General features: G+C 39.0%; 1 protein-coding gene and 75 non-coding genes across 76 annotated transcripts in view; all 76 read left to right on the top strand.

Moving 5' to 3' along the window:
* The window catches only part of LOC145254717 (uncharacterized), a 281,182-nt gene that overhangs the window by 109,152 nt on the left and 155,352 nt on the right, over positions 1-16,678 (top strand). The gene's annotated exons all lie outside the window — the stretch shown is intronic.
* Positions 56-142, top strand: Trnay-gua (transfer RNA tyrosine (anticodon GUA)). The gene is given in 2 exon segments: positions 56-92; positions 107-142. It is a non-coding gene; the product is annotated as a tRNA-Tyr (tRNA).
* Trnay-gua (transfer RNA tyrosine (anticodon GUA)) lies at positions 279-365 on the top strand. Its single transcript is given in 2 exon segments — positions 279-315; positions 330-365. It is a non-coding gene; the product is annotated as a tRNA-Tyr (tRNA).
* Trnay-gua (transfer RNA tyrosine (anticodon GUA)) lies at positions 502-588 on the top strand. The gene is given in 2 exon segments: positions 502-538; positions 553-588. It is a non-coding gene; the product is annotated as a tRNA-Tyr (tRNA).
* Positions 725-811, top strand: Trnay-gua (transfer RNA tyrosine (anticodon GUA)). The gene is given in 2 exon segments: positions 725-761; positions 776-811. It is a non-coding gene; the product is annotated as a tRNA-Tyr (tRNA).
* On the top strand, positions 948-1,034 carry Trnay-gua (transfer RNA tyrosine (anticodon GUA)). The gene is given in 2 exon segments: positions 948-984; positions 999-1,034. It is a non-coding gene; the product is annotated as a tRNA-Tyr (tRNA).
* On the top strand, positions 1,171-1,257 carry Trnay-gua (transfer RNA tyrosine (anticodon GUA)). Its single transcript is given in 2 exon segments — positions 1,171-1,207; positions 1,222-1,257. It is a non-coding gene; the product is annotated as a tRNA-Tyr (tRNA).
* On the top strand, positions 1,392-1,478 carry Trnay-gua (transfer RNA tyrosine (anticodon GUA)). The gene is given in 2 exon segments: positions 1,392-1,428; positions 1,443-1,478. It is a non-coding gene; the product is annotated as a tRNA-Tyr (tRNA).
* Trnay-gua (transfer RNA tyrosine (anticodon GUA)) lies at positions 1,615-1,701 on the top strand. Its single transcript is given in 2 exon segments — positions 1,615-1,651; positions 1,666-1,701. It is a non-coding gene; the product is annotated as a tRNA-Tyr (tRNA).
* On the top strand, positions 1,838-1,924 carry Trnay-gua (transfer RNA tyrosine (anticodon GUA)). Its single transcript is given in 2 exon segments — positions 1,838-1,874; positions 1,889-1,924. It is a non-coding gene; the product is annotated as a tRNA-Tyr (tRNA).
* Trnay-gua (transfer RNA tyrosine (anticodon GUA)) lies at positions 2,061-2,147 on the top strand. Its single transcript is given in 2 exon segments — positions 2,061-2,097; positions 2,112-2,147. It is a non-coding gene; the product is annotated as a tRNA-Tyr (tRNA).
* On the top strand, positions 2,284-2,370 carry Trnay-gua (transfer RNA tyrosine (anticodon GUA)). Its single transcript is given in 2 exon segments — positions 2,284-2,320; positions 2,335-2,370. It is a non-coding gene; the product is annotated as a tRNA-Tyr (tRNA).
* On the top strand, positions 2,507-2,593 carry Trnay-gua (transfer RNA tyrosine (anticodon GUA)). Its single transcript is given in 2 exon segments — positions 2,507-2,543; positions 2,558-2,593. It is a non-coding gene; the product is annotated as a tRNA-Tyr (tRNA).
* On the top strand, positions 2,730-2,816 carry Trnay-gua (transfer RNA tyrosine (anticodon GUA)). Its single transcript is given in 2 exon segments — positions 2,730-2,766; positions 2,781-2,816. It is a non-coding gene; the product is annotated as a tRNA-Tyr (tRNA).
* Positions 2,953-3,039, top strand: Trnay-gua (transfer RNA tyrosine (anticodon GUA)). The gene is given in 2 exon segments: positions 2,953-2,989; positions 3,004-3,039. It is a non-coding gene; the product is annotated as a tRNA-Tyr (tRNA).
* Trnay-gua (transfer RNA tyrosine (anticodon GUA)) lies at positions 3,176-3,262 on the top strand. Its single transcript is given in 2 exon segments — positions 3,176-3,212; positions 3,227-3,262. It is a non-coding gene; the product is annotated as a tRNA-Tyr (tRNA).
* Trnay-gua (transfer RNA tyrosine (anticodon GUA)) lies at positions 3,399-3,485 on the top strand. The gene is given in 2 exon segments: positions 3,399-3,435; positions 3,450-3,485. It is a non-coding gene; the product is annotated as a tRNA-Tyr (tRNA).
* Trnay-gua (transfer RNA tyrosine (anticodon GUA)) lies at positions 3,622-3,708 on the top strand. Its single transcript is given in 2 exon segments — positions 3,622-3,658; positions 3,673-3,708. It is a non-coding gene; the product is annotated as a tRNA-Tyr (tRNA).
* Trnay-gua (transfer RNA tyrosine (anticodon GUA)) lies at positions 3,845-3,931 on the top strand. Its single transcript is given in 2 exon segments — positions 3,845-3,881; positions 3,896-3,931. It is a non-coding gene; the product is annotated as a tRNA-Tyr (tRNA).
* Positions 4,068-4,154, top strand: Trnay-gua (transfer RNA tyrosine (anticodon GUA)). The gene is given in 2 exon segments: positions 4,068-4,104; positions 4,119-4,154. It is a non-coding gene; the product is annotated as a tRNA-Tyr (tRNA).
* Trnay-gua (transfer RNA tyrosine (anticodon GUA)) lies at positions 4,291-4,377 on the top strand. The gene is given in 2 exon segments: positions 4,291-4,327; positions 4,342-4,377. It is a non-coding gene; the product is annotated as a tRNA-Tyr (tRNA).
* On the top strand, positions 4,514-4,600 carry Trnay-gua (transfer RNA tyrosine (anticodon GUA)). The gene is given in 2 exon segments: positions 4,514-4,550; positions 4,565-4,600. It is a non-coding gene; the product is annotated as a tRNA-Tyr (tRNA).
* On the top strand, positions 4,737-4,823 carry Trnay-gua (transfer RNA tyrosine (anticodon GUA)). Its single transcript is given in 2 exon segments — positions 4,737-4,773; positions 4,788-4,823. It is a non-coding gene; the product is annotated as a tRNA-Tyr (tRNA).
* Positions 4,960-5,046, top strand: Trnay-gua (transfer RNA tyrosine (anticodon GUA)). Its single transcript is given in 2 exon segments — positions 4,960-4,996; positions 5,011-5,046. It is a non-coding gene; the product is annotated as a tRNA-Tyr (tRNA).
* Positions 5,183-5,269, top strand: Trnay-gua (transfer RNA tyrosine (anticodon GUA)). The gene is given in 2 exon segments: positions 5,183-5,219; positions 5,234-5,269. It is a non-coding gene; the product is annotated as a tRNA-Tyr (tRNA).
* Trnay-gua (transfer RNA tyrosine (anticodon GUA)) lies at positions 5,406-5,492 on the top strand. Its single transcript is given in 2 exon segments — positions 5,406-5,442; positions 5,457-5,492. It is a non-coding gene; the product is annotated as a tRNA-Tyr (tRNA).
* On the top strand, positions 5,629-5,715 carry Trnay-gua (transfer RNA tyrosine (anticodon GUA)). Its single transcript is given in 2 exon segments — positions 5,629-5,665; positions 5,680-5,715. It is a non-coding gene; the product is annotated as a tRNA-Tyr (tRNA).
* Positions 5,852-5,938, top strand: Trnay-gua (transfer RNA tyrosine (anticodon GUA)). Its single transcript is given in 2 exon segments — positions 5,852-5,888; positions 5,903-5,938. It is a non-coding gene; the product is annotated as a tRNA-Tyr (tRNA).
* Trnay-gua (transfer RNA tyrosine (anticodon GUA)) lies at positions 6,075-6,161 on the top strand. Its single transcript is given in 2 exon segments — positions 6,075-6,111; positions 6,126-6,161. It is a non-coding gene; the product is annotated as a tRNA-Tyr (tRNA).
* Trnay-gua (transfer RNA tyrosine (anticodon GUA)) lies at positions 6,298-6,384 on the top strand. Its single transcript is given in 2 exon segments — positions 6,298-6,334; positions 6,349-6,384. It is a non-coding gene; the product is annotated as a tRNA-Tyr (tRNA).
* Positions 6,521-6,607, top strand: Trnay-gua (transfer RNA tyrosine (anticodon GUA)). The gene is given in 2 exon segments: positions 6,521-6,557; positions 6,572-6,607. It is a non-coding gene; the product is annotated as a tRNA-Tyr (tRNA).
* On the top strand, positions 6,744-6,830 carry Trnay-gua (transfer RNA tyrosine (anticodon GUA)). The gene is given in 2 exon segments: positions 6,744-6,780; positions 6,795-6,830. It is a non-coding gene; the product is annotated as a tRNA-Tyr (tRNA).
* Trnay-gua (transfer RNA tyrosine (anticodon GUA)) lies at positions 6,967-7,053 on the top strand. The gene is given in 2 exon segments: positions 6,967-7,003; positions 7,018-7,053. It is a non-coding gene; the product is annotated as a tRNA-Tyr (tRNA).
* Positions 7,190-7,276, top strand: Trnay-gua (transfer RNA tyrosine (anticodon GUA)). Its single transcript is given in 2 exon segments — positions 7,190-7,226; positions 7,241-7,276. It is a non-coding gene; the product is annotated as a tRNA-Tyr (tRNA).
* Positions 7,413-7,499, top strand: Trnay-gua (transfer RNA tyrosine (anticodon GUA)). The gene is given in 2 exon segments: positions 7,413-7,449; positions 7,464-7,499. It is a non-coding gene; the product is annotated as a tRNA-Tyr (tRNA).
* Trnay-gua (transfer RNA tyrosine (anticodon GUA)) lies at positions 7,636-7,722 on the top strand. Its single transcript is given in 2 exon segments — positions 7,636-7,672; positions 7,687-7,722. It is a non-coding gene; the product is annotated as a tRNA-Tyr (tRNA).
* On the top strand, positions 7,859-7,945 carry Trnay-gua (transfer RNA tyrosine (anticodon GUA)). Its single transcript is given in 2 exon segments — positions 7,859-7,895; positions 7,910-7,945. It is a non-coding gene; the product is annotated as a tRNA-Tyr (tRNA).
* Positions 8,082-8,168, top strand: Trnay-gua (transfer RNA tyrosine (anticodon GUA)). Its single transcript is given in 2 exon segments — positions 8,082-8,118; positions 8,133-8,168. It is a non-coding gene; the product is annotated as a tRNA-Tyr (tRNA).
* On the top strand, positions 8,305-8,391 carry Trnay-gua (transfer RNA tyrosine (anticodon GUA)). Its single transcript is given in 2 exon segments — positions 8,305-8,341; positions 8,356-8,391. It is a non-coding gene; the product is annotated as a tRNA-Tyr (tRNA).
* Trnay-gua (transfer RNA tyrosine (anticodon GUA)) lies at positions 8,528-8,614 on the top strand. The gene is given in 2 exon segments: positions 8,528-8,564; positions 8,579-8,614. It is a non-coding gene; the product is annotated as a tRNA-Tyr (tRNA).
* On the top strand, positions 8,751-8,837 carry Trnay-gua (transfer RNA tyrosine (anticodon GUA)). Its single transcript is given in 2 exon segments — positions 8,751-8,787; positions 8,802-8,837. It is a non-coding gene; the product is annotated as a tRNA-Tyr (tRNA).
* Trnay-gua (transfer RNA tyrosine (anticodon GUA)) lies at positions 8,975-9,061 on the top strand. The gene is given in 2 exon segments: positions 8,975-9,011; positions 9,026-9,061. It is a non-coding gene; the product is annotated as a tRNA-Tyr (tRNA).
* Positions 9,198-9,284, top strand: Trnay-gua (transfer RNA tyrosine (anticodon GUA)). The gene is given in 2 exon segments: positions 9,198-9,234; positions 9,249-9,284. It is a non-coding gene; the product is annotated as a tRNA-Tyr (tRNA).
* Trnay-gua (transfer RNA tyrosine (anticodon GUA)) lies at positions 9,421-9,507 on the top strand. Its single transcript is given in 2 exon segments — positions 9,421-9,457; positions 9,472-9,507. It is a non-coding gene; the product is annotated as a tRNA-Tyr (tRNA).
* Positions 9,644-9,730, top strand: Trnay-gua (transfer RNA tyrosine (anticodon GUA)). The gene is given in 2 exon segments: positions 9,644-9,680; positions 9,695-9,730. It is a non-coding gene; the product is annotated as a tRNA-Tyr (tRNA).
* Positions 9,867-9,953, top strand: Trnay-gua (transfer RNA tyrosine (anticodon GUA)). The gene is given in 2 exon segments: positions 9,867-9,903; positions 9,918-9,953. It is a non-coding gene; the product is annotated as a tRNA-Tyr (tRNA).
* On the top strand, positions 10,090-10,176 carry Trnay-gua (transfer RNA tyrosine (anticodon GUA)). Its single transcript is given in 2 exon segments — positions 10,090-10,126; positions 10,141-10,176. It is a non-coding gene; the product is annotated as a tRNA-Tyr (tRNA).
* Trnay-gua (transfer RNA tyrosine (anticodon GUA)) lies at positions 10,313-10,399 on the top strand. The gene is given in 2 exon segments: positions 10,313-10,349; positions 10,364-10,399. It is a non-coding gene; the product is annotated as a tRNA-Tyr (tRNA).
* Trnay-gua (transfer RNA tyrosine (anticodon GUA)) lies at positions 10,536-10,622 on the top strand. The gene is given in 2 exon segments: positions 10,536-10,572; positions 10,587-10,622. It is a non-coding gene; the product is annotated as a tRNA-Tyr (tRNA).
* On the top strand, positions 10,760-10,846 carry Trnay-gua (transfer RNA tyrosine (anticodon GUA)). The gene is given in 2 exon segments: positions 10,760-10,796; positions 10,811-10,846. It is a non-coding gene; the product is annotated as a tRNA-Tyr (tRNA).
* On the top strand, positions 10,983-11,069 carry Trnay-gua (transfer RNA tyrosine (anticodon GUA)). Its single transcript is given in 2 exon segments — positions 10,983-11,019; positions 11,034-11,069. It is a non-coding gene; the product is annotated as a tRNA-Tyr (tRNA).
* On the top strand, positions 11,206-11,292 carry Trnay-gua (transfer RNA tyrosine (anticodon GUA)). The gene is given in 2 exon segments: positions 11,206-11,242; positions 11,257-11,292. It is a non-coding gene; the product is annotated as a tRNA-Tyr (tRNA).
* Positions 11,429-11,515, top strand: Trnay-gua (transfer RNA tyrosine (anticodon GUA)). Its single transcript is given in 2 exon segments — positions 11,429-11,465; positions 11,480-11,515. It is a non-coding gene; the product is annotated as a tRNA-Tyr (tRNA).
* On the top strand, positions 11,652-11,738 carry Trnay-gua (transfer RNA tyrosine (anticodon GUA)). Its single transcript is given in 2 exon segments — positions 11,652-11,688; positions 11,703-11,738. It is a non-coding gene; the product is annotated as a tRNA-Tyr (tRNA).
* Positions 11,875-11,961, top strand: Trnay-gua (transfer RNA tyrosine (anticodon GUA)). Its single transcript is given in 2 exon segments — positions 11,875-11,911; positions 11,926-11,961. It is a non-coding gene; the product is annotated as a tRNA-Tyr (tRNA).
* Positions 12,098-12,184, top strand: Trnay-gua (transfer RNA tyrosine (anticodon GUA)). The gene is given in 2 exon segments: positions 12,098-12,134; positions 12,149-12,184. It is a non-coding gene; the product is annotated as a tRNA-Tyr (tRNA).
* Trnay-gua (transfer RNA tyrosine (anticodon GUA)) lies at positions 12,321-12,407 on the top strand. The gene is given in 2 exon segments: positions 12,321-12,357; positions 12,372-12,407. It is a non-coding gene; the product is annotated as a tRNA-Tyr (tRNA).
* Positions 12,544-12,630, top strand: Trnay-gua (transfer RNA tyrosine (anticodon GUA)). The gene is given in 2 exon segments: positions 12,544-12,580; positions 12,595-12,630. It is a non-coding gene; the product is annotated as a tRNA-Tyr (tRNA).
* Trnay-gua (transfer RNA tyrosine (anticodon GUA)) lies at positions 12,767-12,853 on the top strand. The gene is given in 2 exon segments: positions 12,767-12,803; positions 12,818-12,853. It is a non-coding gene; the product is annotated as a tRNA-Tyr (tRNA).
* On the top strand, positions 12,989-13,075 carry Trnay-gua (transfer RNA tyrosine (anticodon GUA)). Its single transcript is given in 2 exon segments — positions 12,989-13,025; positions 13,040-13,075. It is a non-coding gene; the product is annotated as a tRNA-Tyr (tRNA).
* Positions 13,212-13,298, top strand: Trnay-gua (transfer RNA tyrosine (anticodon GUA)). The gene is given in 2 exon segments: positions 13,212-13,248; positions 13,263-13,298. It is a non-coding gene; the product is annotated as a tRNA-Tyr (tRNA).
* Positions 13,435-13,521, top strand: Trnay-gua (transfer RNA tyrosine (anticodon GUA)). Its single transcript is given in 2 exon segments — positions 13,435-13,471; positions 13,486-13,521. It is a non-coding gene; the product is annotated as a tRNA-Tyr (tRNA).
* Positions 13,658-13,744, top strand: Trnay-gua (transfer RNA tyrosine (anticodon GUA)). The gene is given in 2 exon segments: positions 13,658-13,694; positions 13,709-13,744. It is a non-coding gene; the product is annotated as a tRNA-Tyr (tRNA).
* Trnay-gua (transfer RNA tyrosine (anticodon GUA)) lies at positions 13,881-13,967 on the top strand. Its single transcript is given in 2 exon segments — positions 13,881-13,917; positions 13,932-13,967. It is a non-coding gene; the product is annotated as a tRNA-Tyr (tRNA).
* Trnay-gua (transfer RNA tyrosine (anticodon GUA)) lies at positions 14,104-14,190 on the top strand. Its single transcript is given in 2 exon segments — positions 14,104-14,140; positions 14,155-14,190. It is a non-coding gene; the product is annotated as a tRNA-Tyr (tRNA).
* Positions 14,327-14,413, top strand: Trnay-gua (transfer RNA tyrosine (anticodon GUA)). Its single transcript is given in 2 exon segments — positions 14,327-14,363; positions 14,378-14,413. It is a non-coding gene; the product is annotated as a tRNA-Tyr (tRNA).
* On the top strand, positions 14,550-14,636 carry Trnay-gua (transfer RNA tyrosine (anticodon GUA)). Its single transcript is given in 2 exon segments — positions 14,550-14,586; positions 14,601-14,636. It is a non-coding gene; the product is annotated as a tRNA-Tyr (tRNA).
* Positions 14,773-14,859, top strand: Trnay-gua (transfer RNA tyrosine (anticodon GUA)). Its single transcript is given in 2 exon segments — positions 14,773-14,809; positions 14,824-14,859. It is a non-coding gene; the product is annotated as a tRNA-Tyr (tRNA).
* On the top strand, positions 14,996-15,082 carry Trnay-gua (transfer RNA tyrosine (anticodon GUA)). Its single transcript is given in 2 exon segments — positions 14,996-15,032; positions 15,047-15,082. It is a non-coding gene; the product is annotated as a tRNA-Tyr (tRNA).
* Trnay-gua (transfer RNA tyrosine (anticodon GUA)) lies at positions 15,219-15,305 on the top strand. Its single transcript is given in 2 exon segments — positions 15,219-15,255; positions 15,270-15,305. It is a non-coding gene; the product is annotated as a tRNA-Tyr (tRNA).
* Trnay-gua (transfer RNA tyrosine (anticodon GUA)) lies at positions 15,442-15,528 on the top strand. The gene is given in 2 exon segments: positions 15,442-15,478; positions 15,493-15,528. It is a non-coding gene; the product is annotated as a tRNA-Tyr (tRNA).
* Positions 15,665-15,751, top strand: Trnay-gua (transfer RNA tyrosine (anticodon GUA)). The gene is given in 2 exon segments: positions 15,665-15,701; positions 15,716-15,751. It is a non-coding gene; the product is annotated as a tRNA-Tyr (tRNA).
* On the top strand, positions 15,888-15,974 carry Trnay-gua (transfer RNA tyrosine (anticodon GUA)). Its single transcript is given in 2 exon segments — positions 15,888-15,924; positions 15,939-15,974. It is a non-coding gene; the product is annotated as a tRNA-Tyr (tRNA).
* On the top strand, positions 16,111-16,197 carry Trnay-gua (transfer RNA tyrosine (anticodon GUA)). Its single transcript is given in 2 exon segments — positions 16,111-16,147; positions 16,162-16,197. It is a non-coding gene; the product is annotated as a tRNA-Tyr (tRNA).
* Positions 16,334-16,420, top strand: Trnay-gua (transfer RNA tyrosine (anticodon GUA)). Its single transcript is given in 2 exon segments — positions 16,334-16,370; positions 16,385-16,420. It is a non-coding gene; the product is annotated as a tRNA-Tyr (tRNA).
* On the top strand, positions 16,557-16,643 carry Trnay-gua (transfer RNA tyrosine (anticodon GUA)). Its single transcript is given in 2 exon segments — positions 16,557-16,593; positions 16,608-16,643. It is a non-coding gene; the product is annotated as a tRNA-Tyr (tRNA).

The following is a 16,678-nucleotide window of genomic DNA, read 5'->3' as shown; positions in this document are numbered from 1 at the left end:
ATACACAAGTTAAATTACTTAGAAATGTTAAGAAAAGCAGCGCCGTCTATAGCTTCTCGCGATAGCTCAGTTGGTAGAGCGGAGGACTGTAGTTGGTCTTACTGTTATCCTTAGGTCGATGGTTCGAATCCGTCTCGCGAGATTTTGTGTTTGGTTATTTATTCTTTTCCTGTTTTCATTCCTTTACGACATTTTCCGCTATTTCTCTGTTTTCTTGTTTACCATACACAAGTTAAATTACATAGAAATGTTAAGAAAAGCAACGCCGTCTATAGCTTCTCGCGATAGCTCAGTTGGTAGAGCGGAGGACTGTAGTTGGTCTTACTGTTATCCTTAGGTCGATGGTTAAAATCCGTCTCGCGAGATTTTGTGTTTGGTTATTTATTCTTTTCCTGTTTTCATTCATTTACGACATTTTCCGCTATTTCTCTTTTTTCTTGTTTTCCATACACCAGTTAAATTACTTAGAAATGTTAAGAAAAGCAGCGCCGTCTATAGCTTCTCGCGATAGCTCAGTTGGTAGAGCGGAGGACTGTAGTTGGTCTTACTGTTATCCTTAGGTCGATGGTTCGAATCCGTCTCGCGAGATTTTGTGTTTGGTTATTTATTTTTTTCCTGTTTTCATTCCTTTACGACATTTTCCGCTATTTCTCTGTTTTCTTGTTTACCATACACAAGTTAAATTACATGGAAATGTTAAGAAAAGCAGCGCCGTCTGTAGCTTCTCGCGATAGCTCAGTTGGTAGAGCGGAGGACTGTAGTTGGTCTTACTGTTATCCTTAGGTCGATGGTTAAAATCCGTCTCGCGAGATTTTGTGTTTGGTTATTTATTCTTTTCCGGTTTTCATTCCTTTACGACATTTTCCGCTATTTCTCTTTTCTCTTGTTTACCATACACAAGTTAAATTACTTAGAAATGTTAAGAAAAGCAACGCCGTCTATAGCTTCTCGCGATAGCTCAGTTGGTAGAGCGGAGGACTGTAGTTGGTCTTACTGTTATCCTTAGGTCGATGGTTCGAATCCGTCTCGCGAGGTTTTGTGTTTGGTTATTTATTCTTTTCCTGTTTTCATTCCTTTACGACATTTTCCGCTATTTCTCTGTTTTCTTGTTTACCATACACAAGTTAAATTACATAGAAATGTTAAGAAAAGCAACGCCGTCTATAGCTTCTCGCGATAGCTCAGTTGGTAGAGCGGAGGACTGTAGTTGGTCTTACTGTTATCCTTAGGTCGATGGTTCGAATCCGTCTCGCGAGATTTTGTGTTTGGTTATTTATTCTTTTCCTGTTTTCATTCCTTTACGACATTTTCCGCTATTTTTTTTTTCTTGTGTACCATACACAAGTTTAATTACTTAGAAACGTTAAGAAAAGCAACGCCGTCTATAGCTTCTCGTGATAGCTCAGTTGGTAGAGCGGAGGACTGTAGTTGGTCTTACTGTTATCCTTAGGTCGATGGTTCGAATCCGTCTCGCGAGATTTTGTGTTTGGTTATTTATTCTTTTCCTGTTTTCATTCCTTTACGACATTTTCCGCTATTTCTCTTTTTTCTTGTGTACCATACACAAGTTTAATTACTTAGAAACGTTAAGAAAAGCAACGCCGTCTATAGCTTCTCGCGATAGCTCAGTTGGTAGAGCGGAGGACTGTAGTTGGTCTTACTGTTATCCTTAGGTCGATGGTTCGAATCCGTCTCGCGAGATTTTGTGTTTGGTTATTTATTCTTTTCCTGTTTTCATTCCTTTACGACATTTTCCGCTATTTCTCTTTTTTCTTGTGTACCATACACAAGTTTAATTACTTAGAAACGTTAAGAAAAGCAACGCCGTCTATAGCTTCTCGCGATAGCTCAGTTGGTAGAGCGGAGGACTGTAGTTGGTCTTACTGTTATCCTTAGGTCGATGGTTCGAATCCGTCTCGCGAGATTTTGTGTTTGGTTATTTATTCTTTTCCTGTTTTCTTTCCTTTACGACATTTTCCGCTATTTCTCTTTTTTCTTGTGTACCATACACAAGTTTAATTACTTAGAAACGTTAAGAAAAGCAACACCGTCTATAGCTTCTCGCGATAGCTCAGTTGGTAGAGCGGAGGACTGTAGTTGGTCTTACTGTTATCCTTAGGTCGATGGTTCGAATCCGTCTCGCGAGATTTTGTGTTTGGTTATTTATTCTTTTCCTGTTTTCATTCCTTTACGACATTTTCCGCTATTTCTCTTTTTTCTTGTGTACCATACACAAGTTTAATTACTTAGAAACGTTAAGAAAAGCAACGCCGTCTATAGCTTCTCGCGATAGCTCAGTTGGTAGAGCGGAGGACTGTAGTTGGTCTTACTGTTATCCTTAGGTCGATGGTTCGAATCTGTCTTGCGAGATTTTGTGTTTGGTTATTTATTCTTTTCCTGTTTTCATTCCTTTACGACATTTTCCGCTATTTCTCTTTTTTCTTGTGTACCATACACAAGTTAAATTACATAGAAATGTTAAGAAAAGCAGCGCCGTCTATAGCTTCTCGCGATAGCTCAGTTGGTAGAGCGGAGGACTGTAGTTGGTCTTACTGTTATCCTTAGGTCGATGGTTCGAATCCGTCTCGCGAGATTTTGTGGTTGGTTATTTATTCTTTTCCTGTTTTCATTCCTTTACGACATTTTCCGTTATGTCTCTTTTTTCTTGTTTACCATACACAAGTTAAATTACTTAGAAATGTAAAGAAAAGCAGCGCCGTCTATGGCTTCTCGCGATAGCTCAGTTGGTAGAGCGGAGGACTGTAGTTGGTCTTACTGTTATCCTTAGGTCGATGGTTCGAATCCGTCTCGCGAGATTTTGTGTTTGGTTATTTATTCTTTGCCTGTTTTAATTCCTTTACGACATTTTCCGCTATTTCTCTCTTTTCTTGTTTATTACACAAAAGTACAATTACTTAGAAATGTTAAGAAAAGCAGCGCCGTCTATAGCTTCTCGCGATAGCTCAGTTGGTAGAGCGGAGGACTGTAGTTGGTCTTACTGTTATCCTTAGGTCGATGGTTCGAATCCGTCTCGCGAGATTTTGTGTTTGGTTATTTATTCTTTTCCTGTTTTCATTCCTTTACGACATTTTTCGCTATTTCTCTCATTTCTAGTTTACTATACACAAGTGTAATTACTTAGACATTTTAACAAAAGCAGCGCCGTCTATAGCTTCTCGCGATAGCTCAGTTGGTTGAGCGGAGGACTGTAGTTGGTCTTACTGTTATCTTTAGGTCGATGGTCCGAATCCGTCTCGCGAGATTTTGTGTTTGGTTATTTATTCGTTTCCTGTTTTCATTCCTTTACGACATTTTCCGCTATTTCTCTCTTTTCTTGTTTACTATACACAAGTAAAATTACTTAGAAATTTTAACAAAAGCAGCGCCGTCTATAGCTTCTCGCGATAGCTCGGTTCGTAGAGCGGAGGACTGTAGTTGGTCTTACTGTTATCCTTTGGTCGATGGTTCGAATCCGTCTCGCGAGATTTTGTGTTTGGTTATTTATTCTTTTCTTGTTTTCATTCCTTTACGACATTTTCCGCTATTTCTCTCTTTTCTTGTTTACTACACACAAGTTAAATTACTTAGAAATTTGAAGAAAAGCAGCGCCGTCTATAGCTTCTCGCGATAGCTCAGTTGGTAGAGCGGGGGACTGTAGTTGGACTTACTGTTATCCTTAGGTCGATGGTTCGAATCCGTCTCGCGAGATGTTGTGTTTGGTTATTTATTCTTTTCCTGTTTTCATTCCTTTACGACATTTTCCGCTATTTCTCTGTTTTCTTGTTTACCATACACAAGTTAAATTACATAGAAATGTTAAGAAAAGCAACGCCGTCTATAGCTTCTCGCGATAGCTCAGTTGGTAGAGCGGAGGACTGTAGTTGGTCTTACTGTTATCCTTAGGTCGATGGTTAAAATCCGTCTCGCGAGATTTTGTGTTTGGTTATTTATTCTTTTCCTGTTTTCATTCCTTTACGACATTTTCCGCTATTTCTCTTTTTTCTTGTTTACCATACACAAGTTAAATTACTTAGAAATGTTAAGAAAAGCAGCGCCGTCTATAGCTTCTCGAGATAGCTCAGTTGGTAGAGCGGAGGACTGTAGTTGGTCTTACTGTTATCCTTAGGTCGATGGTTCGAATCCGTCTCGCGAGATTTTGTGTTTGGTTATTTATTCTTTTCCTGTTTTCATTCCTTTACGACATTTTCCGCTATTTCCCTTTTTTTTTGTGTACCATACACAAGTTTAATTACTTAGAAACGTTAAGAAAAGCAACGCCGTCTATAGCTTCTCGCGATAGCTCAGTTGGTAGAGCGGAGGACTGTAGTTGGTCTTACTGTTATCCTTAGGTCGATGGTTCGAATCCGTCTCGCGAGATTTTGTGTTTGATTATTTTTTCTTTTCCTGTTTTCATTCCTTTACGACATTTTCCGCTATTTCTCTTTTTTCTTGTGTACCATACACAAGTTTAATTACTTAGAAACGTTAAGAAAAGCAACGCCGTCTATAGCTTCTCGCGATAGCTCAGTTGGTAGAGCGGAGGACTGTAGTTGGTCTTACTGTTATCCTTAGGTCGATGGTTCGAATCCGTCTCGCGAGATTTTGTGTTTGGTTATTTATTCTTTTCCTGTTTTCTTTCCTTTACGACATTTTCCGCTATTTCTCTTTTTTCTTGTGTACCATACACAAGTTTAATTACTTAGAAACGTTAAGAAAAGCAACGCCGTCTATAGCATCTCGCGATAGCTCAGTTGGTAGAGCGGAGGACTGTAGTTGGTCTTACTGTTATCCTTAGGTCGATGGTTCGAATCCGTCTCGCGAGATTTTGTGTTTGGTTATTTATTCTTTTCCTGTTTTCATTCCTTTACGACATTTTCCGCTATTTCTCTTTTTTCTTGTGTACCATACACAAGTTTAATTACTTAGAAACGTTAAGAAAAGCAACGCCGTCTATAGCTTCTCGCGATAGCTCAGTTGGTAGAGCGGAGGACTGTAGTTGGTCTTACTGTTATCCTTAGGTCGATGGTTCGAATCCGTCTCGCGAGATTTTGTGTTTGGTTATTTATTCTTTTCCTGTTTTCATTCCTTTACGACATTTTCCGCTATTTCTCTTTTTTCTTGTGTACCATACACAAGTTTAATTACTTAGAAACGTTAAGAAAAGCAACACCGTCTATAGCTTCTCGCGATAGCTCAGTTGGTAGAGCGGAGGACTGTAGTTGGTCTTACTGTTATCCTTAGGTCGATGGTTCGAATCCGTCTCGCGAGATTTTGTGTTTGGTTATTTATTCTTTTCCTGTTTTCATTCCTTTACGACATTTTCCGCTATTTGTCTTTTTTCTTGTTTACCATACACAAGTTAAATTACATAGAAATGTTAAGAAAAGCAGCGCCGTCTATAGCTTTTCGCGATAGCTCAGTTGGTAGAGCGGAGGACTGTAGTTGGTCTTACTGTTATCCTTAGGTCGATGGTTCGAATCCGTCTCGCGAGATTTTGTGTTTGGTTATTTATTCTTTTCCTGTTTTCATTCCTTTACGACATTTTCCGCTATTTCTCTCTTTTCTTGTTTACTATACACAAGTTAAATTACTTAGAAATTTTAAGAAAAGCAGCGCCGTCTACAGCTTCTCGCGATAGCTCAGTTGGTAGAGCGGAGGACTGTAGTTGGTCTTACTGTTATCCTTAGGTCGATGGTTAAAATCCGTCTCGCGAGATTTTGTGGTTGGTTATTTATTCTTTTCCTGTTTTCATTCCTTTACGACATTTTCCGCTATTTCTCTCTTTTCTTGTTTACCATACACAAGTTAAATTACATAGAAATGTAAAGAAAAGCAGCGTCGTCTATAGCTTCTCGCGATAGCTCAGTTGGTAGAGCGGAGGACTGTAGTTGGTCTTACTGTTATCCTTAGGTCGATGGTTCGAATCCGTCTCGCGAGATTTTGTGTTTGGTTATTTATTCTTTTCCTGTTTTCATTCCTTTACGACATTTTCCGCTATTTGTCTTTTTTCTTGTTTACCATACACAAGTTAAATTACATAGAAATGTTAAGAAAAGCAGCGCCGTCTATAGCTTCTCGCGATAGCTCAGTTGGTAGAGCGGAGGACTGTAGTTGGTCTTACTGTTATCCTTAGGTCGATGGTTCGAATCCGTCTCGCGAGATTTTGTGGTTGGTTATTTATTCTTTTCCTGTTTTCATTCCTTTACGACATTTTCCGTTATGTCTCTTTTTTCTTGTTTACCATACACAAGTTAAATTACTTAGAAATGTAAAGAAAAGCAGCGCCGTCTATGGCTTCTCGCGATAGCTCAGTTGGTAGAGCGGAGGACTGTAGTTGGTCTTACTGTTATCCTTAGGTCGATGGTTCGAATCCGTCTCGCGAGATTTTGTGTTTGGTTATTTATTCTTTTCCTGTTTTCATTCCTTTACGACATTTTCCGCTATTTCTCTTTTTTCTTGTGTACCATACACAAGTTTAATTACTTAGAAACGTTAAGAAAAGCAACGCCGTCTATAGCTTCTCGCGATAGCTCAGTTGGTAGAGCGGAGGACTGTAGTTGGTCTTACTGTTATCCTTAGGTCGATGGTTCGAATCCGTCTCGCGAGATTTTGTGTTTGGTTATTTATTCTTTTCCTGTTTTCTTTCCTTTACGACATTTTCCGCTATTTCTCTTTTTTCTTGTGTACCATACACAAGTTTAATTACTTAGAAACGTTAAGAAAAGCAACGCCGTCTATAGCTTCTCGCGATAGCTCAGTTGGTAGAGCGGAGGACTGTAGTTGGTCTTACTGTTATCCTTAGGTCGATGGTTCGAATCCGTCTCGCGAGATTTTGTGTTTGGTTATTTATTCTTTTCCTGTTTTCATTCCTTTACGACATTTTCCGCTATTTCTCTTTTTTCTTGTGTACCATACACAAGTTTAATTACTTAGAAACGTTAAGAAAAGCAACGCCGTCTATAGCTTCTCGCGATAGCTCAGTTGGTAGAGCGGAGGACTGTAGTTGGTCTTACTGTTATCCTTAGGTCGATGGTTCGAATCTGTCTTGCGAGATTTTGTGTTTGGTTATTTATTCTTTTCCTGTTTTCATTCCTTTACGACATTTTCCGCTATTTCTCTTTTTTCTTGTGTACCATACACAAGTTTAATTACTTAGAAACGTTAAGAAAAGCAACGCCGTCTATAGCTTCTCGCGATAGCTCAGTTGGTAGAGCGGAGGACTGTAGTTGGTCTTACTGTTATCCTTAGGTCGATGGTTCGAATCCGTCTCGCGAGATTTTGTGTTTGGTTATTTATTCTTTGCCTGTTTTAATTCCTTTACGACATTTTCCGCTATTTGTCTTTTTTCTTGTTTACCATACACAAGTTAAATTACATAGAAATGTTAAGAAAAGCAGCGCCGTCTATAGCTTCTCGCGATAGCTCAGTTGGTAGAGCGGAGGACTGTAGTTGGTCTTACTGTTATCCTTAGGTCGATGGTTCGAATCCGTCTCGCGAGATTTTGTGGTTGGTTATTTATTCTTTTCCTGTTTTCATTCCTTTACGACATTTTCCGTTATGTCTCTTTTTTCTTGTTTACCATACACAAGTTAAATTACTTAGAAATGTAAAGAAAAGCAGCGCCGTCTATGGCTTCTCGCGATAGCTCAGTTGGTAGAGCGGAGGACTGTAGTTGGTCTTACTGTTATCCTTAGGTCGATGGTTCGAATCCGTCTCGCGAGATTTTGTGTTTGGTTATTTATTCTTTGCCTGTTTTAATTCCTTTACGACATTTTCCGCTATTTCTCTCTTTTCTTGTTTATTACACAAAAGTACAATTACTTAGAAATGTTAAGAAAAGCAGCGCCGTCTATAGCTTCTCGCGATAGCTCAGTTGGTAGAGCGGAGGACTGTAGTTGGTCTTACTGTTATCCTTAGGTCGATGGTTCGAATCCGTCTCGCGAGATTTTGTGTTTGGTTATTTATTCTTTTCCTGTTTTCATTCCTTTACGACATTTTTCGCTATTTCTCTCATTTCTAGTTTACTATACACAAGTGTAATTACTTAGACATTTTAACAAAAGCAGCGCCGTCTATAGCTTCTCGCGATAGCTCAGTTGGTTGAGCGGAGGACTGTAGTTGGTCTTACTGTTATCTTTAGGTCGATGGTCCGAATCCGTCTCGCGAGATTTTGTGTTTGGTTATTTATTCGTTTCCTGTTTTCATTCCTTTACGACATTTTCCGCTATTTCTCTCTTTTCTTGTTTACTATACACAAGTAAAATTACTTAGAAATTTTAACAAAAGCAGCGCCGTCTATAGCTTCTCGCGATAGCTCGGTTCGTAGAGCGGAGGACTGTAGTTGGTCTTACTGTTATCCTTTGGTCGATGGTTCGAATCCGTCTCGCGAGATTTTGTGTTTGGTTATTTATTCTTTTCCTGTTTTCATTCCTTTACGACATTTTCCGCTATTTCTCTGTTTTCTTGTTTACCATACACAAGTTAAATTACATAGAAATGTTAAGAAAAGCAACGCCGTCTATAGCTTCTCGCGATAGCTCAGTTGGTAGAGCGGAGGACTGTAGTTGGTCTTACTGTTATCCTTAGGTCGATGGTTAAAATCCGTCTCGCGAGATTTTGTGTTTGGTTATTTATTCTTTTCCTGTTTTCATTCCTTTACGACATTTTCCGCTATTTCTCTTTTTTCTTGTTTACCATACACAAGTTAAATTACTTAGAAATGTTAAGAAAAGCAGCGCCGTCTATAGCTTCTCGAGATAGCTCAGTTGGTAGAGCGGAGGACTGTAGTTGGTCTTACTGTTATCCTTAGGTCGATGGTTCGAATCCGTCTCGCGAGATTTTGTGTTTGGTTATTTATTCTTTTCCTGTTTTCATTCCTTTACGACATTTTCCGCTATTTCCCTTTTTTTTTTGTGTACCATACACAAGTTTAATTACTTAGAAACGTTAAGAAAAGCAACGCCGTCTATAGCTTCTCGCGATAGCTCAGTTGGTAGAGCGGAGGACTGTAGTTGGTCTTACTGTTATCCTTAGGTCGATGGTTCGAATCCGTCTCGCGAGATTTTGTGTTTGGTTATTTTTTCTTTTCCTGTTTTCATTCCTTTACGACATTTTCCGCTATTTCTCTTTTTTCTTGTGTACCATACACAAGTTTAATTACTTAGAAACGTTAAGAAAAGCAACGCCGTCTATAGCTTCTCGCGATAGCTCAGTTGGTAGAGCGGAGGACTGTAGTTGGTCCTACTGTTAACCTTAGGTCGATGGTTCGAATCCGTCTCGCGAGATTTTGTGTTTGGTTATTTATTCTTTTCCTGTTTTCTTTCCTTTACGACATTTTCCGCTATTTCTCTTTTTTCTTGTGTACCATACACAAGTTTAATTACTTAGAAACGTTAAGAAAAGCAACGCCGTCTATAGCTTCTCGCGATAGCTCAGTTGGTAGAGCGGAGGACTGTAGTTGGTCTTACTGTTATCCTTAGGTCGATGGTTCGAATCCGTCTCGCGAGATTTTGTGTTTGGTTATTTATTCTTTTCCTGTTTTCATTCCTTTACGACATTTTCCGCTATTTCTCTTTTTTCTTGTGTACCATACACAAGTTTAATTACTTAGAAACGTTAAGAAAAGCAACGCCGTCTATAGCCTCTCGCGATAGCTCAGTTGGTAGAGCGGAGGACTGTAGTTGGTCTTACTGTTATCCTTAGGTCGATGGTTCGAATCCGTCTCGCGAGATTTTGTGTTTGGTTATTTATTCTTTTCCTGTTTTCATTCCTTTACGACATTTTCCGCTATTTCTCTTTTTTCTTGTGTACCATACACAAGTTTAATTACTTAGAAACGTTAAGAAAAGCAACGCCGTCTATAGCTTCTCGCGATAGCTCAGTTGGTAGAGCGGAGGACTGTAGTTGGTCTTACTGTTATCCTTAGGTCGATGGTTCGAATCCGTCTCGCGAGATTTTGTGTTTGGTTATTTATTCTTTTCCTGTTTTCATTCCTTTACGACATTTTCCGCTATTTGTCTTTTTTCTTGTTTACCATACACAAGTTAAATTACATAGAAATGTTAAGAAAAGCAGCGCCGTCTATAGCTTTTCGCGATAGCTCAGTAGGTAGAGCGGAGGACTGTAGTTGGTCTTACTCTTATCCTTAGGTCGATGGTTCGAATCCGTCTCGCGAGATTTTGTGTTTGGTTATTTATTCTTTTCCTGTTTTCATTCCTTTACGACATTTTCCGCTATTTCTCTCTTTTCTTGTTTACTATACACAAGTTAAATTACTTAGAAATTTTAAGAAAAGCAGCGCCGTCTACAGCTTCTCGCGATAGCTCAGTTGGTAGAGCGGAGGACTGTAGTTGGTCTTACTGTTATCCTTAGGTCGATGGTTAAAATCCGTCTCGCGAGATTTTGTGGTTGGTTATTTATTCTTTTCCTGTTTTCATTCCTTTACGACATTTTCCGCTATTTCTCTCTTTTCTTGTTTACCATACACAAGTTAAATTACATAGAAATGTAAAGAAAAGCAGCGTCGTCTATAGCTTCTCGCGATAGCTCAGTTGGTAGAGCGGAGGACTGTAGTTGGTCTTACTGTTATCCTTAGGTCGATGGTTCGAATCCGTCTCGCGAGATTTTGTGTTTGGTTATTTATTCTATTCCTGTTTTCATTTCTTTTACGACATTTTCCGCTATTTCTCTTTTTTCTTGTGTACCATACACAAGTTTAATTACTTAGAAACGTTAAGAAAAGCAACGCCGTCTATAGCTTCTCGCGATAGCTCAGTTGGTAGAGCGGAGGACTGTAGTTGGTCTTACTGTTATCCTTAGGTCGATGGTTCGAATCCGTCTCGCGAGATTTTGTGTTTGGTTATTTATTCTTTTCCTGTTTTCATTCCTTTACGACATTTTCCGCTATTTGTCTTTTTTCTTGTTTACCATACACAAGTTAAATTACATAGAAATGTTAAGAAAAGCAGCGCCGTCTATAGCTTCTCGCGATAGCTCAGTTGGTAGAGCGGAGGACTGTAGTTGGTCTTACTGTTATCCTTAGGTCGATGGTTCGAATCCGTCTCGCGAGATTTTGTGGTTGGTTATTTATTCTTTTCCTGTTTTCATTCCTTTACGACATTTTCCGTTATGTCTCTTTTTTCTTGTTTACCATACACAAGTTAAATTACTTAGAAATGTAAAGAAAAGCAGCGCCGTCTATGGCTTCTCGCGATAGCTCAGTTGGTAGAGCGGAGGACTGTAGTTGGTCTTACTGTTATCCTTAGGTCGATGGTTCGAATCCGTCTCGCGAGATTTTGTGTTTGGTTATTTATTCTTTGCCTGTTTTAATTCCTTTACGACATTTTCCGCTATTTCTCTCTTTTCTTGTTTATTACACAAAAGTACAATTACTTAGAAATGTTAAGAAAAGCAGCGCCGTCTATAGCTTCTCGCGATAGCTCAGTTGGTAGAGCGGAGGACTGTAGTTGGTCTTACTGTTATCCTTAGGTCGATGGTTCGAATCCGTCTCGCGAGATTTTGTGTTTGGTTATTTATTCTTTTCCTGTTTTCATTCCTTTACGACATTTTTCGCTATTTCTCTCATTTCTAGTTTACTATACACAAGTGTAATTACTTAGACATTTTAACAAAAGCAGCGCCGTCTATAGCTTCTCGCGATAGCTCAGTTGGTTGAGCGGAGGACTGTAGTTGGTCTTACTGTTATCTTTAGGTCGATGGTCCGAATCCGTCTCGCGAGATTTTGTGTTTGGTTATTTATTCTTTTCCTGTTTTCATTCCTTTACGACATTTTCCGCTATTTCTCTCTTTTCTTGTTTACTATACACAAGTAAAATTACTTAGAAATTTTAACAAAAGCAGCGCCGTCTATAGCTTCTCGCGATAGCTCGGTTCGTAGAGCGGAGGACTGTAGTTGGTCTTACTGTTATCCTTTGGTCGATGGTTCGAATCCGTCTCGCGAGATTTTGTGTTTGGTTATTTATTCTTTTCCTGTTTTCATTCCTTTACGACATTTTCCGCTATTTCTCTCTTTTCTTGTTTACTACACACAAGTTAAATTACTTAGAAATTTGAAGAAAAGCAGCGCCGTCTATATCTTCTCGCGATAGCTCAGTTGGTAGAGCGGGGGACTGTAGTTGGACTTACTGTTATCCTTAGGTCGATGGTTCGAATCCGTCTCGCGAGATGTTGTGTTTGGTTATTTATTCTTTTCCTGTTTTCATTCCTTTACGACATTTTCCGCTATTTCTCTGTTTTCTTGTTTACCATACACAAGTTAAATTACATAGAAATGTTAAGAAAAGCAACGCCGTCTATAGCTTCTCGCGATAGCTCAGTTGGTAGAGCGGAGGACTGTAGTTGGTCTTACTGTTATCCTTAGGTCGATGGTTAAAATCCGTCTCGCGAGATTTTGTGTTTGGTTATTTATTCTTTTCCTGTTTTCATTCCTTTACGACATTTTTCGCTATTTCTCTTTTTTCTTGTTTACCATACACAAGTTAAATTACTTAGAAATGTTAAGAAAAGCAACGCCGTCTATAGCTTCTCGCGATAGCTCAGTTGGTAGAGCGGAGGACTGTAGTTGGTCTTACTGTTATCCTTAGGTCGATGGTTAAAATCCGTCTCGCGAGATTTTGTGTTTGGTTATTTATTCTTTTCCTGTTTTCATTCCTTTACGACATTTTCCGCTATTTCTCTTTTTTCTTGTGTACCATACACAAGTTTAATTACTTAGAAACGTTAAGAAAAGCAACGCCGTCTATAGCTTCTCGCGATAGCTCAGTTGGTAGAGCGGAGGACTGTAGTTGGTCTTACTGTTATCCTTAGGTCGATGGTTCGAATCCGTCTCGCGAGATTTTGTGTTTGGTTATTTATTCTTTTCCTGTTTTCATTCCTTTACGACATTTTCCGCTATTTCCCTTTTTTTTGTGTACCATACACAAGTTTAATTACTTAGAAACGTTAAGAAAAGCAACGCCGTCTATAGCTTCTCGCGATAGCTCAGTTGGTAGAGCGGAGGACTGTAGTTGGTCTTACTGTTATCCTTAGGTCGATGGTTCGAATCCGTCTCGCGAGATTTTGTGTTTGGTTATTTTTTCTTTTCCTGTTTTCATTCCTTTACGACATTTTCCGCTATTTCTCTTTTTTCTTGTGTACCATACACAAGTTTAATTACTTAGAAACGTTAAGAAAAGCAACGCCGTCTATAGCTTCTCGCGATAGCTCAGTTGGTAGAGCGGAGGACTGTAGTTGGTCTTACTGTTATCCTTAGGTCGATGGTTCGAATCCGTCTCGCGAGATTTTGTGTTTGGTTATTTATTTTTTTCCTGTTTTCTTTCCTTTACGACATTTTCCGCTATTTCTCTTTTTTCTTGTGTACCATACACAAGTTTAATTACTTAGAAACGTTAAGAAAAGCAACGCCGTCTATAGCTTCTCGCGATAGCTCAGTTGGTAGAGCGGAGGACTGTAGTTGGTCTTACTGTTATCCTTAGGTCGATGGTTCGAATTCGTCTCGCGAGATTTTGTGTTTGGTTATTTATTCTTTTCCTGTTTTCATTCCTTTACGACATTTTCCGCTATTTCTCTTTTTTCTTGTGTACCATACACAAGTTTAATTACTTAGAAACGTTAAGAAAAGCAACGCCGTCTATAGCTTCTCGCGATAGCTCAGTTGGTAGAGCGGAGGACTGTAGTTGGTCTTACTGTTATCCTTAGGTCGATGGTTCGAATCCGTCTCGCGAGATTTTGTGTTTGGTTATTTATTCTTTTCCTGTTTTCATTCCTTTACGACATTTTCCGCTATTTGTCTTTTTTCTTGTTTACCATACACAAGTTAAATTACATAGAAATGTTAAGAAAAGCAGCGCCGTCTATAGCTTTTCGCGATAGCTCAGTTGGTAGAGCGGAGGACTGTAGTTGGTCTTACTGTTATCCTTAGGTCGATGGTTCGAATCCGTCTCGCGAGATTTTGTGTTTGGTTATTTATTCTTTTCCTGTTTTCATTCCTTTACGACATTTTCCGCTATTTCTCTCTTTTCTTGTTTACTATACACAAGTTAAATTACTTAGAAATTTTAAGAAAAGCAGCGCCGTCTAAAGCTTCTCGCGATAGCTCAGTTGGTAGAGCGGAGGACTGTAGTTGGTCTTACTGTTATCCTTAGGTCGATGGTTAAAATCCGTCTCGCGAGATTTTGTGGTTGGTTATTTATTCTTTTCCTGTTTTCATTCCTTTACGACATTTTCCGCTATTTCTCTCTTTTCTTGTTTACCATACACAAGTTAAATTACATAGAAATGTAAAGAAAAGCAGCGTCGTCTATAGCTTCTCGCGATAGCTCAGTTGGTAGAGCGGAGGACTGTAGTTGGTCTTACTGTTATCCTTAGGTCGATGGTTAAAATCCGTCTCGCGAGATTTTGTGTTTGGTTATTTATTCTTTTCCTGTTTTCATTCCTTTACGACATTTTCCGCTATTTCTCTTTTTTCTTGTTTACCATACACAAGTTAAATTACTTAGAAATGTTAAGAAAAGCAGCGTCGTCTATAGCTTCTCGCGATAGCTCAGTTGGTAGAGCGGAGGACTGTAGTTGGTCTTACTGTTATCCTTAGGTCGATGGTTCGAATCCGTCTCGCGAGATTTTGTGTTTGGTTATTTATTCTTTTCCTGTTTTCATTCCTTTACGACATTTTCCGCTATTTCTCTGTTTTCTTGTTTACGATACACAAGTTAAATTACATAGAAATGTTAAGAAAAGCAACGCCGTCTATAGCTTCTCGCGATAGCTCAGTTGGTAGAGCGGAGGACTGTAGTTGGTCTTACTGTTATCCTTAGGTCGATGGTTAAAATCCGTCTCGCGAGATTTTGTGTTTGGTTATTTATTCTTTTCCTGTTTTCATTCCTTTACGACATTTTCCGCTATTTCTCTCTTTTCTTGTTTACTATACACAAGTTAAATTACTTAGAAATGTTAAGAAAAGCAACGCCGTCTATAGCTTCTCGCGATAGCTCAGTTGGTAGAGCGGAGGACTGTAGTTGGTCTTACTGTTATCCTTAGGTCGATGGTTCAAATCCGTCTCGCGAGATTTTGTGTTTGGTTATTTATTCTTTTCCTGTTTTCATTCCTTTACGACATTTTCCGCTATTTCTCTTTTTTCTTGTTTACCATACACAAGTTAAATCACTTAGAAATGTTAAGAAAAGCAGCGCCGTCTATAGCTTCTCGCGATAGCTAAGTTGGTAGAGCGGAGGACTGTAGTTGGTCTTACTGTTATCCTTAGGTCGATGGTTCGAATCCGTCTCGCGAGATTTTGAGTTTGGTTATTGATTCTTTTCTTGTTTTCATTCCTTTACGACATTTTCCGCTATTTCTCTCTTTTCTTGTTTACTATACACAAGTTAAATTACTTAGAAATTTGAAGAAAAGCAGCGCCGTCTATAGCTTCTCGCGATAGCTCAGTTGGTAGAGCGGAGGACTGTAGTTGGTCTTACTGTTATCCTTAGGTCGATGGTTCGAATCCGTCTCGCGAGATTTTGTGTTTGGTTATTTATTCTTTTCTTGTTTTCATTCCTTTACGACATTTTCCGCTATTTCTCTCTTTTCTTGTTTACTATACACAAGTTAAATTACTTAGAAATGTAAAGAAAAGCAGCGTCGGCTATAGCTTCTGGCGATAGCTCAGTTGGTAGAGCGGAGGACTGTAGTTGGTCTTACTGTTATCCTTAGGTCGATGGTTCGAATCCGTCTCGCGAGATTTTGTGTTTGGTTATTTAGTCTTTTCTTGTTTTCATTCCTTTACGACATTTTCCGCTATTTCTCTCTTTTCTTGTTTACTATACAAAAGTTAAATTACTTAGAAATTTGAAGAAAAGCAGCGGCATCTATAGCTTCTCGCGATAGCTCAGTTGGTAGAGCGGAGGACTGTAGTTGGTCTTACTGTTATCCTTAGGTCGATGGTTCGAATCCGTCTCGCGAGATTTTGTGTTTGGTTATTTATTCTTTTCCTGTTTTCATTCCTTTACGACATTTTCCGCTATTTCTCTCTTTTCTTGTTTACTATACAAAAGTTAAATTACTTAGAAATTTTAAGAAAAGCACCGCCGTCTATAGCTTCTCGCGATAGCTCAGTTGGTAGAGCGGAGGACTGTAGTTGGTCATACTGTTATCCTTAGGTCGATGGTTCGAATCCGTCTCGCGAGATTTTGTGTTTGGTTATTTAGTCTTTTCTTGTTTTCATTCCTTTACGACATTTTCCGCTATTTCTCTCTTTTCTTGTTTACTATACAAAAGTTAAATTACTTAGAAATTTGAAGAAAAGCAGCGCCGTCTATAGCTTCTCGCGATAGCTCAGTTGGTAGAGCGGAGGACTGTAGTTGGTCTTACTGTTATCCTTAGGTCGATGGTTCGAATCCGTCTCGCGAGATTTTGTGTTTGGTTATTTATTCTTTTCTTGTTTTCATTCCTTTACGACATTTTCCGCTATTTCTCTCTTTTCTTGTTTACTATACAAAAGTTAAATTACTTAGAAATGTAAAGAAAAGCAGCGCCGTCTATAGCTTCTAGCGATAGCTCAGTTGGTAGAGCGGAGGACTGTAGTTGGTCTTACTGTTATCCTTAGGTCGATGGTTCGAATCCGTCTCGCGAGATTTTGTGTTTGGTTATTTATTCTTTTCTTGTTTTC

The sequence above is a fragment of the Euprymna scolopes genome, chromosome 30 (assembly GCF_053919585.1).
Source record: "Euprymna scolopes isolate OS-2025 chromosome 30, ASM5391958v1, whole genome shotgun sequence".
NCBI classification, from domain to species: domain Eukaryota; kingdom Metazoa; phylum Mollusca; class Cephalopoda; order Sepiida; family Sepiolidae; genus Euprymna; species Euprymna scolopes.
The sequence above is the reverse complement of the archived record's forward strand: the minus strand, read 5'-3'. Positions and strand labels throughout refer to the sequence as shown.